General features: G+C 26.9%; 1 protein-coding gene and 1 non-coding gene across 2 annotated transcripts in view; one reads left to right on the forward strand and one right to left on the reverse strand.

Moving 5' to 3' along the window:
* The window catches only part of LOC129610427 (phospholipase A1 VesT1.02-like), a 128,995-nt gene that overhangs the window by 104,083 nt on the left and 7,284 nt on the right, over positions 1-17,628 (reverse strand). The gene's annotated exons all lie outside the window — the stretch shown is intronic.
* On the forward strand, positions 12,278-12,350 carry Trnaa-agc (transfer RNA alanine (anticodon AGC)). The gene has a single exon. It is a non-coding gene; the product is annotated as a tRNA-Ala (tRNA).

Below are 17,628 nucleotides of genomic sequence, written 5' to 3' on the forward strand. Positions count from 1 at the left end.
TAAATTTTATGAGAAGAATATTCAAGAAGTGATATTTTGATTTAAAGCATTTGTTAAGAGATTATGAGTTTAGACAAAAAAAAATTTCGATTTGTTAAATTGATGGTAAATGAAAATGATTTTAAGGAACAGAGCAATATCTTTAATCATTTTCAGAATTGATAAATGAAAAACTATCAAAATTAAAATATATCAGAACAGCACAGTGATTGAAAAAATGTCACAGATTGATTAAAATATTGTTTATGGAGTTAATCGCAGTATGAACTGGAGAACTAATTTATATGCTTCAGCATTTTAATTCCAAATCTGATTCATATTAACAAAATTTTTAAAATAGTACATATTTCACTGACTTTTTTAGCACTTTTCCAAAAAAAATTTGAAAAAAAGTGCTTATTAGTTTTACTTTGTCGTTCCGTTCGTCCTTCCGCTCTTTCAACTATTTAGTACAGCGAAACTATACTGCTTCTTCCACCGCGGCATACCATACAAAATTTTAACAAATTTACCGTTTCCTAAAATTAATTTTTTACAAATTTTTTATATGATATTTCTTCTAGACCGAAGGGTTTAAGAGTCTGAAATTGCAGCAGCTTTTAAAAATTGATAACTTTTTCACTTCGTTAGAAGAAAACTTTTTCCACCTCCATCCCGCTTAAGTTATCGTTTTTCGAAATTTGTAAAATTCGAATTTTTGGCACCTTATATTTCCGAAACTGTAAGCTTTTTCGAATTTTCATAAATGCAAAAAACTAACAATAAACGCCATGCCACCATAAAATATAGTTATTTTTCTCATCTCACACAATTAAGCTACATAGATTGTTTTCGAAAGCAGTATTTTCACTTGCTGAAGGGAAAAGTGCTAAATTACCAACCATTGGTTTGACACAACTTTATTTCAAGTACCTAACAAAAATTGGAGTATAAGGATAATTTTTTTAAATTTTAGCCAATTTCGGCATATAATCCCGAACATTCATTATTCATTGATAAAAATTATTTTGATAAAATTTGTGATTAAAATTAATAACTGAATTAATTTTTTGGATGAAAATATTTTTTATTGTTTTGAATACCAATTTTGTCTAATAAATTTACAATTTACTTGGAAAATATTACGAAATATTACGAAAACAAAAATCTTGTGATGCTTTTAATTTTTTTCCAAGCATAAGTTTTGCATAATATACAAAAGGCTTATATGTTATACTAAATTGAAATTCCCTTCTATCAAACTTCAACTTTAGCGCAGAGGTTTTTTTAAATTAAAAGTTTGATAATGAAAAGTTTTTTTTTTCCTACGGAATAATCTTCCAATGTGTTACATCCATTTTTGACCCAGTGTTGTTGGATATAGGGATAATATGTATTTACTTTATGTATGAATCGAAATATTTGCGACAATTTCTCAAAGTAAAATTGATTCAAAATAATTAATGGCTAAATTTACAAAAAAAGAAAAAATGTTTTCTAATAATCACACAATACTGAGTTACACGCTTCATTCGATTAACTATATAGCTGTTGGGTATTGCTTTTCAGTTTTTGTTTCAATAGAAACGTTGTTGACTTTTTGAGAAAAACACACCAAAATCTTTCCTATAGAAAACTCAGAACACTTACATTGAATTTCCTTATGTAATTTTAATTAACCTATAATATTACACTTTAAATCCCCCACTATACCGTGTATTTTTTAATTATACATTTTTTGCATTTTCCAATCAAATTTGATTTTTATTTGTTGTTTCCTTATTAGTCTATCTAATTTTGTTATGTAACAAGAAAAACTCATATTTTTAACAACCAAATCAAATGAAAATACACGCACCTTCAACTCATACAATATTCTCAGTTATTCACTCTAATTTAATTTAAACTTGTTATATAAAAGTCAAAGAAGCTGAAGATAGAATTTAATTCTTTTCCTATAAGATGCGATGCAAATCAAAACTTTTCTGTAATATTATAATCCACATTAACTAGTTGAAATAGAAATGAGAATTATTATCTTGCATATATGTAGTTAACAAAAGGTATGCAATGCATTTCACATTTAAACTCTACATTATAAAAAAAAAATTATTTTAACATGACTTTCATCCAATTCACATCTCTTCATCTATCCTTTTAAAGATAAAATATCTTTCAGGCACAAAAAAAGAAATCTCAGGATGTTAATCTGCCATTTAAATTTAAATTATTGTCATTTTTATGATATTAATCTGATAGATGAGTGTAAAATGATGTTCAAATACAAATATGTCTGATTCTCATATATCATGATGATTCTAAAGGTAACAAAAACATGAATCAAAATTAAGATCAGAAATATTCATTTTTTTTTTCTCTATTTCATATAAGAACGTTAAACGAGATCACAAACATCCTAGATTTTTTACATTTAAATTGCAATTTATATTTAGATTAGTTTGTTACTTCTTCTTTAAGATACAAGATTCTTTTTTTCTGCCGTTTTGTCTTTCTTCCTCTTATTGATGATCTCTTGAGATTTAAAATATAGTGAAAAATCAATACATCGCATCGCACCAATTCAAACTTGATTTAATTCAATTTACATATTATTTTGTAACGAATTTAAGCGGTAAAGCGAAAAATAAAACAACAAAAAAAAAATTTATTATCATTGGAAAAAAGCTGTTCGATATTTTTCTTTGACCTTTAAGCGCATATTAAACTCACCTTCAATATACAAGTACACACGTTTAGTTTAAATTGTTGTTATTTTGTCAATCTAAGTGCCTTAACCTTGAATGTACTACATTTTCCTTTTCTTGATTAAGTGGAACTGAAAATTAAGTACAAAATAATAATTAGAAACATGCAAGTGAGAATGGAGTTCAAATAACTCAAAATGTTAATCGTATGATAAGTATATAGCAAAGGTAATCAACTAAACTTGTACAAATTTGAACACACCATAAAAACTGAGTGAATCTTACTTAAGTAATTGAAATTTTTGTGTTAAATTTCTCTTCAAAAAAACTCATCCAATCTCTTCAAAAAATCGAGCTTCATCGAACCTTGACGCAGCAACTTTGGTATTTATAGTAAAAATAATTTCCTGGCAAGAAATTGAAGAGGTAAGTGAACAAAGAGGTTAACTAATATTTTGACGAAAATCGAGTTGCTCGGAAGGAACATCATTAAATGTCATATATTTTTAACTGTGATTACTCTTTTAGCTAGGAACTTAATAGAAGACGAGATTAACAGTGCACAGAGGAGTCAAGCAACAAAAAAATTAATATTTTCACAATTTGTTAACGAAAAAAAATGTCAGAATGCTTTTACAAGTCAGAAGTGAAAGTTAACCCCTTTGTCTACTTACCGACTCAATTGTAATTTAAAACATTAAAGCTGTAATAGACAATTTATTATAGTATTACAATAATACCCTAATCTAGAAATAGATTGACAAAGAAACAAAAATTATGTAATTAAAAGATTATTTGCAAGTATTGTGGCTGAAATTAAGCAGAATCATATTAAAGGCAGAAGATTCGATTTTTGAAATAATTTAGTACATTTTTATATATTTTAATTTGGAGTACAATAAATGAAATTTTTGGAAAACATTAAGAAATAAAATTTCTTTCAATATCTTCTTGATCATTTATAGTTCTACAGTAATGTGGAATTTAGCTAAAATATATTATATGAACATATCTAGGTAAGCTAACATTATATAGATTCCTTATTTTTATTATCTATACATTAATGTTAATAATTAGAGTTAATGTTGTTTGGTGTTAATCAACTTGTTTCATAAACCTGTTATGAATTCTTATCATTGTGCATTAAAATTATTAATAGAACAAAATATTAAACAATATTAGAGGTTCTAACGATTCATTGTCCGATTGGTGAACATGCAAGAATTATGATAAACAATCTCTGTAGAAGTTCGGGCGATGAAGAGGAAAAAGAAAAGGTGACCTACCTCCTAAACTCATGTCCGGTGCTGGCAAATTCCAAATTACTTGGGTCTTACTTTTTTGATCGCCAATTTTTGAGTAGTTCGGGTTGATTCGAATGAGACGCATAAAAGGCCTATGTGTACTCTTTGGGAGCCCACGTTAACGTGACCTAATTTAACCTGGGTTCAAGTAATAAAGGAACGGAATAAAAGCCACAAAAGTAAAATTTACGAAATTGCTGAAATTATTTAACCAATTCGATTCTTTAATTTTTGATAAGCCAAAAAATGTTTAATGCAGAAAAAAAAATAAAACAAATAACAACTTCGGCAAATAGATATAAATTCTAATGCTAGAGATTCATATTTTTTTGCCAACCGATTAATTCTGACCGTTCGTCTGCTTTTTAATCCGTCCGTCTCTGATATAAAGTAAATCTTTCACTTTATACCATTCAATTTTAAATTTTAATAAGATTTACAAAATTACATTTTAAAACTATATTCAATTATACACTTGATTTGCTACTTTGATACAATTGACAAGAAGGTAATAAATTGAGTTTACTAACCAGTGATTTGATTTATAAGCCTTTATAGAGAACTCATTCTAAATTATTATTTTTATGTTGCCACTGCTTATGTTAGCTCGTATTGTTTTGAGGCTACAAAAATTAACAATAAATCTGGAATAAAATTTTTTTGAGCGAAAATTTTGTATGTGAATTATGAGTAAACATACACAATCAAACGGCCAAATGTTGTCAATATGACCAAATATTGAAGAGTACACATATAACATCTTCTACATCACAGCAATGTTAATGACAATGCAAGACGCCAGCAATATTAGGCTTCAAATAATGTTGATTATTCAAAATGTCAACAACTGCAGTTTTTACACAAACAATAAAATTAAAAAATGTGTTATTAATTTTGGATCCATGATGTTCAAAACTATTAACTAAAACTATGATATCTTGTTTTTCAATTTAAATTGATCTTAATGAACAGTAAAATGTTAAGCTTCCGAATATAAAATGAATTAACCTAAAATTATCTTTAACAATCTCAAGAAAATTTAATTAACAAACTTGATTAATTTGATAAAATTTAATTATACCAAATTTATCAAATAATTTTTACATTTATTATTATGGAAACGAAAATCTGAATTCCTCTAGAGACTTCTTCTTCTATTCTAAGATGATAAAGATTTTCAAGTTCATATAAAGGTTTTTGAATTTAACATTATTAGATTAAATCGATCTTCATTAAATAATAATTTTCTGAATTCCCTCTCGGCCCTCTTCATTATTTTAAAGCATTTTCCTAATTTAATAAAACCCAAATGATAAGATAAAACCTTAAACAACTCAAAAATTTAATAATATCAACAGGTGCATATAAAGTGCATTTTCAAAAATCAAGCAAAACTCAAATAACAACATAATCTTCTATATATGTACGTATTAACGTATGTGAGAGAGTTACAAAGATAATAATCAAATTAAGAAAAAAAGCAACTAAAAAATAAATTTAAATAAAAATATTAAGTTTATGACGTCCCAAAACGATGAAATCCTAATCTAATGAAAAACCAAAACAAAATATTGTAGAACTATAGTAGAAGGGAATTTTGTGGTAAACATATAGAATTTTCAGCGCAGACTAAAATATTAAAGTAAATTCAACCCACACTCAGTGGGTGACAATTGCTTAGCTACCTGACCAACTGGTAAAGTAACCAAAATTGATAACCATCTTTATTTAATTTAGTTTTTTATTTTTCTTTTTTTAATTTTTAGTTGTTCGTTACCTGTTCGTCCATTGAATTTTATTCTAATCACATATAAAACTAAGATATTTTTTATAGATATTTTTATACATCCCAATCAGCCCTTAATAGTAGTGAAATTAGTGATGATAAATAAAATTTGACATTATCGAAAATCTGTTTGTCAATCTGATTGTAAATCAAATTTAGCCTGGAACTTAATCGAAAAGTTTCTGATTTTTGCCTTGAGAAGTTGTTAGAAACTTAGTTTACTAACTTTGGTTTCATTCTTTCATTTTATGGAGAATTTAAACACGGTGAATTGAGATCAGTGATCAAGATTATATCACAAAGTATGAATGGGAATTTTTAGCATAAAAAATGATTCGACATTTATGCAGTCTGATTTTTGTGGAACATTTCATAACTAGTAATGATTAGACTATTAAACTGTTAGTCACGAATGGCTCACTTTTAAAATGCATATTCTCCCTTCACTCTCGTTTGTTAATAAACTACAAAAGTACAAGTTTTGAATTTTTTGAAAGCTTTTTTATATCACTATAGAAAAATTACTCTTAAGTGTTATTTAAAAGACTAGCTGGGATATGTTTTATTCTATTTGGACATCACATTTTACTTGTATACAATTTATAGAAAAAATATTTTAATATAACAGGTAAACTGTTATATTAATAAGGCCCAGAGCATCGTCACCAAGATAAACTAAAGTAAATGAAATTTTCATTTTTTTTTCTTTATTTTTTCTTTCCTATATCATAAATCTTTTAAGAACCGGATCAGAATATTTGTTAGAGAAATATTCAGACAATTAATTCATAAAGACATTAAAAAATACAACTAATTTTTTTGATCTCTTCTTCTTATTCTTCTTCTTCCTTCTCTTCTAGCTTTTCGTTCATTTCATCTTCTAATTGTTGTTTAAAAAGATTTTATTTGTTGCATTTTTATTATACTGCTGCTTCAGTTGATGTTGGCTGGTCACTATCACTACTGATTTGCATCTTGTTTTATAGTTTAAAATTTTTCTATTTCATAAATTTTTACACAAATATTTTTCATTTTATAGTTGAATATTCGCAGATGACTTCTTTAGTTTTGCATTTTTATGTTGCAGTTTATCAATATCATGACTGTTAGCCGCCAGGATTCACATTCGTTTTTAGATTCAAGTGATATGTTAAATGAAAATCTCTACATCTTATTTTATTCCTAAGAGTAAGATTTAATGGTATGTTAATAATGAGTAAAGAAAAACTAAAGAAAATCAGAAATTTTTTGATTCATAATGGTCTATATGAGCTGCAGAATAGCTGAATGCATGTGCTAATACAGTATGTGCTGTACATTGTAACAAACATAAGTTATCAAGATAGCAGTTTAAAAAGAATAGAAAGGAAAAAGATACAAAACATAATTAACACAAGCTCCTAAAATTGAATCCTTCCAGAAAGTTTTCATATCCAAAAATACATACACAATATGTACATTACGACCAAAAGGATAGAAAAGAAGGAATAAAAATAATTGTAAAATGTGCTCATAAATCGAATATTTTTGAAGTACATCAAAAAATTTGGATCGCAAAATGGAACTGCAGTATACTTAAAAAATATTTATGATCGAATATTAAAAATTCTTCATCTTGCGACATCTCTTTTATAGCATTATATAAGAGGCACATTTGATTAAATTTAATGATCTTTATGTTCATTCTTTCTTTAAATATTAGTGTTTTTCTTAATAACGCCAAGAGATTGAAAAAAAATATTATATTTTAATTTAAAAATTTTCATTAAATGATTGATTGCTTTAAATGGAGAGACACTAATTCTACTTACTATGCTAAAATCTAGTCTGTACGATCGAGAAATAATAGTAAATTTTTATTTTACTCCCATACAGTTGTTTCAAATTCGTAAAAAACAGTGATCGCCATAATCTAAGCTTAACCGATGCCAAAACTGTGCATCCGTAAAGAAAGTGGTACAAAATTTTCCTCTTTTGGGGGCCACACATCTTAGCCGCATGAGTATTTGTGGTTAAAGTTTGCATTTAGGGAGCGTATTTTACACACATGGGCAATACTTGGAAATATTCAATTCTGTCCGAAGTTGTAGATAAAAGTATAAAAAGTAAATTTTTCTTATTTAAGAAATCTAGGTTCTTAACTTTTTTCAAATCCAATTATTCGTTCAAAAGATTTAATTTTTTAGTTTAAAAGGTTCTATAGTGTGCTTCTTTTAATTAACAGAGAATGTTATTTTCAATGGCTTATTAAGTGATTGTGGTTAAATCTATAAGATTTCTTGATAATAGAAGCTATTGCTCCAGAATATGGTTTATTATTTCTTATGAAAAATTGATCATATATTGAATTTGAATATTTGAATTGAAAGATATTTGATATACACTAAGCAGCAATTTTCACAAAATTTTGCAAAAATATATTTCTATCAAATCTCGAAAATCATTAAAACCCAATTGAAGGTTCTGTAATAAATTTTGATAATTTACTAAATTTTAATTTTTCTGGTGATATTCTTGGGATTTAGACAAACTTTCCTTATCATAAATTATCAACAATTATGAAATTTATGCCTAAATGCCCCTTTTTATCTTTTTTCATTTAAAATTTGAAAATTTTAAATTCCATGGTAAAAATAGTGTTTAAATTTTTTGTTTGGAATTGAATGAGTTTAAAAGTGTTTGTATAAACCGAGTTTTATAACATTTAACGCATACATAATTAACACACATGAATAAATTAAATATTAGTGTGGGAAAATTTTCATAATTTTATAATTAATTAACAATTTAAATATTAAATCATTTTCAAAATGCTTAAAAAAACAAACCAATGAGTACCGAATTAAGAAACAAAGCATTTTCAAATTAATTTCCTAAAGAAATCTTAAATCTCTTCTACAATATGGTTTGCTAAACTAATTTAGAAAATAATATTCTACAACAAAATTAAAATATTATTTTCGTTCTTAGAGAAAAGAGAAAAATATCTTCTTGCCTTTTTAAATATTACCACTGAAATTCGTTTAAAAAAAATGACCAAAAAAAGAATAAACGAGTAAAGTAAATTCAGTAAGTAATTCAGTATACGAAATTCGTTATAACAAAAGTAATCTGGCGCTAAGGGCATTCCAATATACGAGTGTATATGAATAAATTTAAATGCCATACAAATACTGTAAATACAGTAGAATTCAGATCATAGGCACTAAATTTTCTGCCGCATAAAATCTTTTCTGCCGAGAAACAAAACCTCGAAACTAAGCCCAACCTACGAATGAATATTCGATGAATAATTCAATGACAGACCAGTGATAACTTGAAAACTTATTTAATTAGGTCAAAGTTTAATCAAATTTTCGTCAATTTTTCGTACGATTAAAGTAGTGGTTCTAGTAAATACCATAGAACTCTAAAAATATTTTCGCCGTATTTTGGATACTATGAAACGTACAGTATAAAAATTTTTCATAAACAAGAGCGGTAATAGGAACATTATTCCTATAATATTTAGTAATGGTTGTCCTAGATCTTACAAGAGCTATTATAAAACTTAAATAAAAATATTGCCGTATTCAAAAACTCTTAAAAACAACAAAATTCAAAGTTTGCACAACCAGGTTTACTGACAGTATCACCATTCTAAACAAAATTTTAGTACAAATTATTATCGTCAATTGAAACATAACTGTTGAAAATCATTTGTACTACAGCTACTACAGAGTTGACACGTTCATCTTTTCTCTATTTCTTCCATTTCCCTTTACAAGATAAACGAATGATCATATGTAATAAAGATATTCCATAAGCTGAAAACAAGGGCTGCCTTTCGAATACATGTTTGACTTAGTCATCATGTTTTCAAGCTTCAAAATCACAAAGCTCTTAAGTTGAAAAAAATCGAATTTTAATTTTTTATTTTTATAAAACTTGAACTTTTCAAATATGATTTCCCATTGGCGGTTCCTTTAAATACATTAGCGAATCTGAGATCCTTAAAAAATGCGTTTCAATTTCACCAAATTATCAATCATACCAACTTACCAACTAAATTTCAATAATATTGGGCTAATATTAGAAGTCCGAAGGGTATCAATTAGGATTCTTATTTGATATAGTTCCTTAACTAATTTTCAGTTTCAACAATGAAGATTCAACTGTGTTTTGTGTATGCATGAAAACTAATGACCATTTTAACCATGAATTCTGTAAAATATTAACATAATACGAGTATGTACGGGAGTACATTTAGTAACAATATATAATTTATATGTAAATACAAAATTACAATGAGAAGAAGAAGAAAAAAGAATAAAAACCATATTCTTAAGGTTTTCGGTTTTTGGTTTATAAAGTTGAAAACAGATACAGAAAAACAACAAAAAAGTAAACACCATCCAAAACCATAAGACATATTTTATATTTAAACAAATTATGGACTTTGATTGTATCTTAAAAAAATGAATTTGTCCACAAATTCTTTTTGGTCCTTCTTAAGATTCCAGTTTTATTTATTTGAGGGACTGCGTTAAAAAAACAAGCGAAAATATCAAAAATTGAAAAGGATTGTAGAATATTATTATTATAATTGCTCCCACAACAGAATTCAGAAAATAAAAGACAACCTCACATATATAATAAAAAAATTTAAATTAATTAAAAAGAAAAACAAAAAAAAACAGAAAAAGCAATTCTGAAAGATTTACAACTTTTTATTTAATTCAAAGAGCCTCATTCGCTCACCTCTCCTTTCCATAATAACATTTAAAAAAGAAATTGTTGTATGGAAATCAAAGGGTACATACGATATGAGACTTAAAATCAAGGTATACCAATATGGGATAGAGACCTAACCTAAGAAACTTAATATTTTTTTAAGGGAAACCAAAGAGAAAAAAAACGAGCGTATTGCCGTATATTGTTTTTTTTTTTCATTTTCTTTGCACATTTTCAACTTTTTGGTAATAAATTAGGATTTTGATAATGACTTGATATGTTTCTTCAACTATACATACGTACATAATGTATATATGTATGTAGATAATTATGTATGAATTTCATTTTCAAACGATATGTTCGGCGAATGATGGTACCTGTAAAAAAACTGGTTTATATTAAATGTTGTTTAAAAGAACAAGTTCTTAAGGTTGACAAAAAAATGTTTTGATACAAAACTTATTTGTTGTTTTTAATTTAGAAGACCTTATTAACCTGAGCTATTTGAACAGAATTATAATTATTTAATCTGATTTTTCTTTAATTTTCTTTAAGGTATTATTAATATTTTTATTAAATACAATCAGGGTTGAAATTCAAAAAAAAAAATAAAATTGCGCAATATATTTAGTTAACACTTAACTACCCACTAGTATCGTGAGTGGATCACATTACGAACGAAGAAGTTCTCCGAAGAGCAAACACAACAAGGGAACTTTTTTCAAAAATTGTCCTACTTTGGCCATGTCGGGCGAGATTATAAATACGAGCTGCTAAAAATCATAATACAACCAAAAATAGAGGGAAGAAGGCAGGCAGGAAGAAAACAATTATTGTGGCTTCGAAACATATGAAATTGAACTGGAATCAGAAATATTGAAGAACTATTTCACACAGCGTGGAACAGAATCATCTACCAGGTATTAAAACAACCATCAAGTGATTACATACATCTAACTCTGAGCAAGCAGAAGAAGAAAAAGAAGAAGAACACTTAACTATTGCTTAATATAATTCCAACACTAGTTGAAAGTTTTAGTTCTATTGCGTTATTTTTAATCATTTTTCAAGATGGCATTTTGTTGGAATGTTAGCGAATTTACGTGATATTGTTCATGTTCGTATACAACGAAATATTAAGGTACATTTCTACTCTGTCGGGGCGTCCGGACAATAATACCTTTGAACAATTAAAAAAATTCGATTACATGTAAATATAAAAGGTCAAAATGAAAACTTATGACAGAGAAATATTTGTTCTCTGTTCAAAAGTTTTGGTTTTAACTCAGAAAATTCAATGAAGAAACAGCAAATATTTTAGTTAGATTTTCCTTTTGTATTGGAAATTAAATTAAAAAATATTTTGCTTATTTTCGGCAATTTTTTTAAGCTGAAATTTAGCGTTTTCTAAAGTTTACTGACCACAACACTTACCTACTAAATTTTGATTGTCTCTGAATATTCGATACGATCTCTTTAACACGTTTTATTTTTATTAGTTTGGAGCTCTATACTAAGTGGAACACATGAGGAAAATGTAAATTACAAATGGATAAGGATTTTGAATATACCCGCCAAATCCAAATTATTAATTCCTTATAATACACTAACTAAACCTTCAAAAATTTATTTGTATGTAAGAAAACTAAATATTGAGCTGTCATACAAAAGCTTACTTTACATACATGCACATACATATTTAATATTCATCATATTTTCTTTTTTATCCCTAAATCCTTTTTAAAATTTCAAATTGTTTATGTGTATTTTATGTTTAACTTATGACAACAGGGGGTGTAGCTCAGATGGTAGAGCGCTCGCTTAGCATGCGAGAGGTACGAGGATCGATGCCTCGCACCTCCAAAATTTTATTCATCTTTTTTTTTTTTTAAATAATATTTTTTTTTTTCAAATTTTAAATTATGTTTTTAAATATTTTCGGTGTCGCTTTCAAAAAACACCTCTCCGTTAATTTAAATATTAGACTTCTGAATTCACCATGTTAATAAATTATTTTCTATATAAAAAACAATAGGAATAAAATTTTTTTTGTATATTTGTGGAAAACGTTAAAAAAAATATTGGACTATTCCTTTCTGCAATTGGAAATATAAATAACCTACATACATAACCGGTATAATATTAAATACAGATCATATCTCACCTGCTTCCTCTTAGAAATCATCAACCCCTTAACATTCTTATTTGATTTATAATTTCAAATAGAAATTTCAATCAGAATCTCGAGAACATTTTGTCCAATAAAAACAATAAAAATTTTAAATTGATATCCTAGAAAAATTTACTTTTCTCCAACAAATTAGATAATTTTACAATAGACAGTATATAATTTGGTTTGAATGCAATTCCTTTTAAACATGTTTCCGAAAAATCGCTTAAATCCTGAAACTGACTTTTAACAATTCATTATTTACTTAAGCATATCCAAAATAATTTCAACATATGTGCCAAAACACAGCCTCATTCTTATACCAAATTTCACGGAGAATCACAATATTTCAAATTACCGACATACATACATATTCTTTAATATTCTTTTTCAATTCTCCTTTTACTTCTTAATAACCATAGTTACAAGAAATACCAAGTAAACTTAAAAATTATTCGTATTTTACACCAAGCTGTCTGGTACAAGGAATAATTCTAATATTCTCTAAGAAAGAAACCATATGTAACCTTTATGTTTTTATAATCAAAGCACATAACTGTGAACTCAATAAACCAATCAAAATAAGAGCATTTAGAAAATCGTAAAGTTTCTAACCCTATACAAAGGTTTTTTAAATAAAAACTAATTTTCCAATATGAAAAATGGGAAATTCTCTCCACAAAAAAAAATTTATTTCCTTAAAAAAAAATTTCATAAAAAGTTCCACCAACACCACAAAATCTTTCAAAAATTTTTAAAAGTTTTCGAGAAAGGAAAAAGTTTAAAATTCCAAACTGCATCGCCATATAGTTTTGGTTTTATTGGATTTTAAAATGTCTAAATTTATTTTACATGTACTTGAACTTATAAAAATTTTTATATCCTGCCCAAAAAGGGACTTCAAATAACTACGTATACATACACAGATATTACATACAATATTTTTTACATTTTATTCCAAAAAATAAAAATTCAAACTATAAAATCTAAAATAATTTCCTAAATCTTTATTAAATTGAATAGTTTCAATTGTCGCATTTTTCTCTCAATAAATTTTTTGTCATGCTATGAATTTGCAAACAGCAATTTCGAACATCATTTCAAGTTTCAGCCCCCTCTTATGAATTACCATTCACATGCGATATATGTCTCTATAACTGAACAAACTTCCATACATACAATAGATAAAAATTTTTATATTTGCATAAAATGTGTTTTGTTTTTTTATTGGAATTTTTACGTTTTTAAATATGTGCAAAAAATATTCACCTAATATGTACAGAATCGTACAAAAATTAAAGTTCAAATTTAGTTTTTCCAAATGCGTGTTGTGTTTTACTTGAGTTATTTCAAAATATTTCAATAATTAAATGCTTGCGAAGCTTCACCTTCAACTTAGTTATTAGAATCCTCTCTTGATTACAAATTGTGATTTTGTAAAACATGTAATCTATGCGCGCAAAGAGACATCACTTTTTCAAACTCATTAATTGAGGCGATTTTTAAATTTTTTAATTGTGCATATAAATTCACTCTCTGTCTTTGATCGCCTTGTACGCTATTATTTTGAATTATTTGCAAAACAAAAATTCCAAATTTCGGCAACACAGACCTTAGTAGGTGCTTAAAATTGCACAAATGAGATATTTCTGAATTTTATAAAACAATTTGTTCGACTAGTTTTCATATGAACACTATCATTATTATCGGCGAACGAGTGGTTTGAAGAATCTTATGAATTGAGGGAATCGAATGACATTTGAAATTATGTTCGGCGAATGATTTTGTTCGACAGATCCAAAACGCTGCTAGCTCAAGTTTAAAAACTCATATTCGCCAAAAACTTCATTCGCTTCGCCGGCCAAAATAAGGGTAGAAATTTATTATGTTTATAGACAAAAAAAATTTGCTAAAAGAATACCATCTCATTAGAAGTTAACCTCCATCAAATATTTTTTAAAAAAAAGTATTATTTTTAAAAATTAATTTCTTAGTAATTATTAGTAATAAACTGCCTCGTCTTAAAGTTTAGTAATTAACTAAGATCGTAGAAATACTTATGTATCCCTCATTCCCCGATTGTCTTTTTTTGACTAGCGAAATTAGAATTGTTACAGTACCATCAAGTCTTTGTAAAATAGAACCATTTGAACCTGTAATACATATATACTTCAAATTACTATGTCAATTCTCCCAAATTCTTACATTTTCTCACAGTATCGAAATATTTGGAAAACCTTAGCAAAATTCTTCATAATTACCATGTACTTATAAAATATTTTCATATTATATGCACATATTTGCATATACATATACAATCATTACATCTGCATTCCAGCAAAACAGAATTTAGTTATCAGTATGACTTTGTGTCAATGAATTTTTTATGGTATAAAAAAAAAGTTTCAATTCACAAATTCACCCACTTTCTGGCATAAAAAGAAAAACAAACAATAAAAAGAAAAGAGCAAAAACGAAAATTTCATCCTTTCTTCCTTTCTACAATTCTACTACAGCAACGTACAATGTACATTTAATTGTGGGAAGTTGAGAATACGTGTAGTACGTACACTTCAGATATACACACGCATACACATATCTTGTGTATAAAATAATATCATGCATGGGGATGTTCGAACCTATAAAGTTGTTAAATTGTCATATAAAAAGAGCAATGGGAAAAAGAATACGAAATTATTGGAAAAGGATATGAACGTATGTTAGCATTTTGTACCAATTATCCTATAGGTTTTTTTTAAACTTGGTATGGTATCAAAGATTTATTTAATAAAATTTAAAAATTTTCTTTTAAAATAAAATAAGCCTTCAAGGATTCGATCCTGCATTCAATTATGTGAATGGATTGACAATTTTCATATAGTTTGTTCGATAATAAATTCAAGTACATATTTTTCATTTAATATTTATGACTCACAACTAAACTTTGTTGATTTGCGTATGTATAGAGGCTGCGACGTTTACTTTCTTGCCCATTTTGTGTGTAGATGCATTACTCTGAATAAATATTGTGGCACAACTTGTTGAATTAAAAATGAGTAAGTTTGTTGAGCATTTTTAAAACCACTTTGTCGTCCTAAGAATTCGTATTTCAGCACTGTAACTCGAATATTGTAACAAAGACTAACGATTTGAATATAAAAAAATTAAATATTTCCGTCGTCACAAAAATTATATAAGTTGAGTTTTTTCTTTCTTTAAATTCTGAATAGCTTTCATCATACATGCAATCCTCGGGCCGTAAGACAATTGCTTTTCCACAGAAATAATTTTTGTCATTGAATAGGTTCTCAAATCTACGTATACCACTTTTGTGTATTATCCATTTGAAATCTCTTTTTAAAGGCCATATTTTCCAAAAATAAGTTTGAAAGTTCCTATTACCCTCTATCTAAATTTTTGAAACATTTGCATAATATTTTTGGATTCCATTCATTTTATGGTCCTGTTGAACTTGAAACCAGTTTTACAGTATAAAATAGTAGAATTATAATAAATTCGGCAATAATGCATTAATTCTCATTACTAGTCATCATTAATTTTTCTTTTATTCTTTTAAGTTGCATAAAACTACAATTCTAATCGAGTTATTTTATCGAAAAATCTAAAACTTTACACACAATTATTTTTCGAAATTTTTACAAATTTCAGAAATTGTCCAAATACCCAAAACCCATATTTGCGTAAATGTTGTGTACATTATTTATTGTTGTCATTCTTTAAACTTTATTATAGAACGCAGTGTAATATAGATATTCGAAAATAACGAAACAAACATAAAGGGCCATAATATGGGACATAAATAATATATAAATTAAGTTATTCCTGAAAACTCTTATGCCTCCATAATTAAAAATTTTTAATATTACAGAAAAAACCATATTAAGTTTGTTTTTGATCGGTTCTCTAATTGGAATTTCTGCTTGGATCTAAATTTTAAATTAAAAAACTTTATTTAAAACCCCATATTTTAGTTCCGTTGCTATTTACAGCTCGGTTACCCGGAGAATCCGCAAATGAGGGCGTAAGAAATGTGTTTTCTTAAGTAAGTCTTGAATGGTGACATTTGATGAACAAAAAATAATGTCATTTTCGTAGCGTCCTTGACTAAAATAAAAAAATGTACAGGGATTTAAGACCGCACAGCAAACACTCGCTCCGAATATTGAAGATCGTTCGTAGGTTTCAGCTTCTTATTATTATTTTGAAAGTAAAACTACATTTATTGTTGTTCACAGATAACTTAAAATATTTTCACTTACTCCTTTTCTTAATTCTTCGAACACTCCACAAATCAATATTTTAAAAGTTCCATTTCCTGACAAATTCTTCGTTAATAATAAATCCACTCCATTATAAACCTAAAATGTTTCCAATAACACAAACTTTAATATGCACATTATAACAAAAAAAATATTTAAAAGTATCAATGGAAAAGAATTCAGGTCAGAAAAAAGTTAGACGCAAACTGCATTGCACCCACGCTGCAGTTTTTTGTTTTTTCAATTTAACTTGAAAAACAAATGGAAAAAAAGGAAACAAATAGAAAGGAGAATAATATTATTGTTATGCAAATAATTACTGATGAATATTCAAAAGGTCTAAATTATGGTTATTTTAGATAACCTCAACAGACCATCAAATGAAAATGCGTTATACAATCTTTATGAACACACATGAGCAACATATACAAAAGTAAACGCTCTTATAAAACATTGTTGTAGTTGCAATGCCACAAGGATATATAAAGAAAATAAGTGTAAAAATAAGTACAACTACGCAATACTAATAAAATTCAAAAATGCTTTTCACTACAACAAAAACATAAATTACAGGTGTCCTTTTCATTACAAGAATAAACAAAGAGAAAAAGGAAATTTGCATTTATAGAATTGATTTACATTTGACTCACATTTTTTTATCGTAAACATTTGTGCATTGTTTCCTTATATA

Source organism: Condylostylus longicornis, unplaced genomic scaffold (assembly GCF_029603195.1).
Source record: "Condylostylus longicornis isolate FDR11 unplaced genomic scaffold, ASM2960319v2 ptg000044l, whole genome shotgun sequence".
Classification (NCBI taxonomy): domain Eukaryota; kingdom Metazoa; phylum Arthropoda; class Insecta; order Diptera; family Dolichopodidae; genus Condylostylus; species Condylostylus longicornis.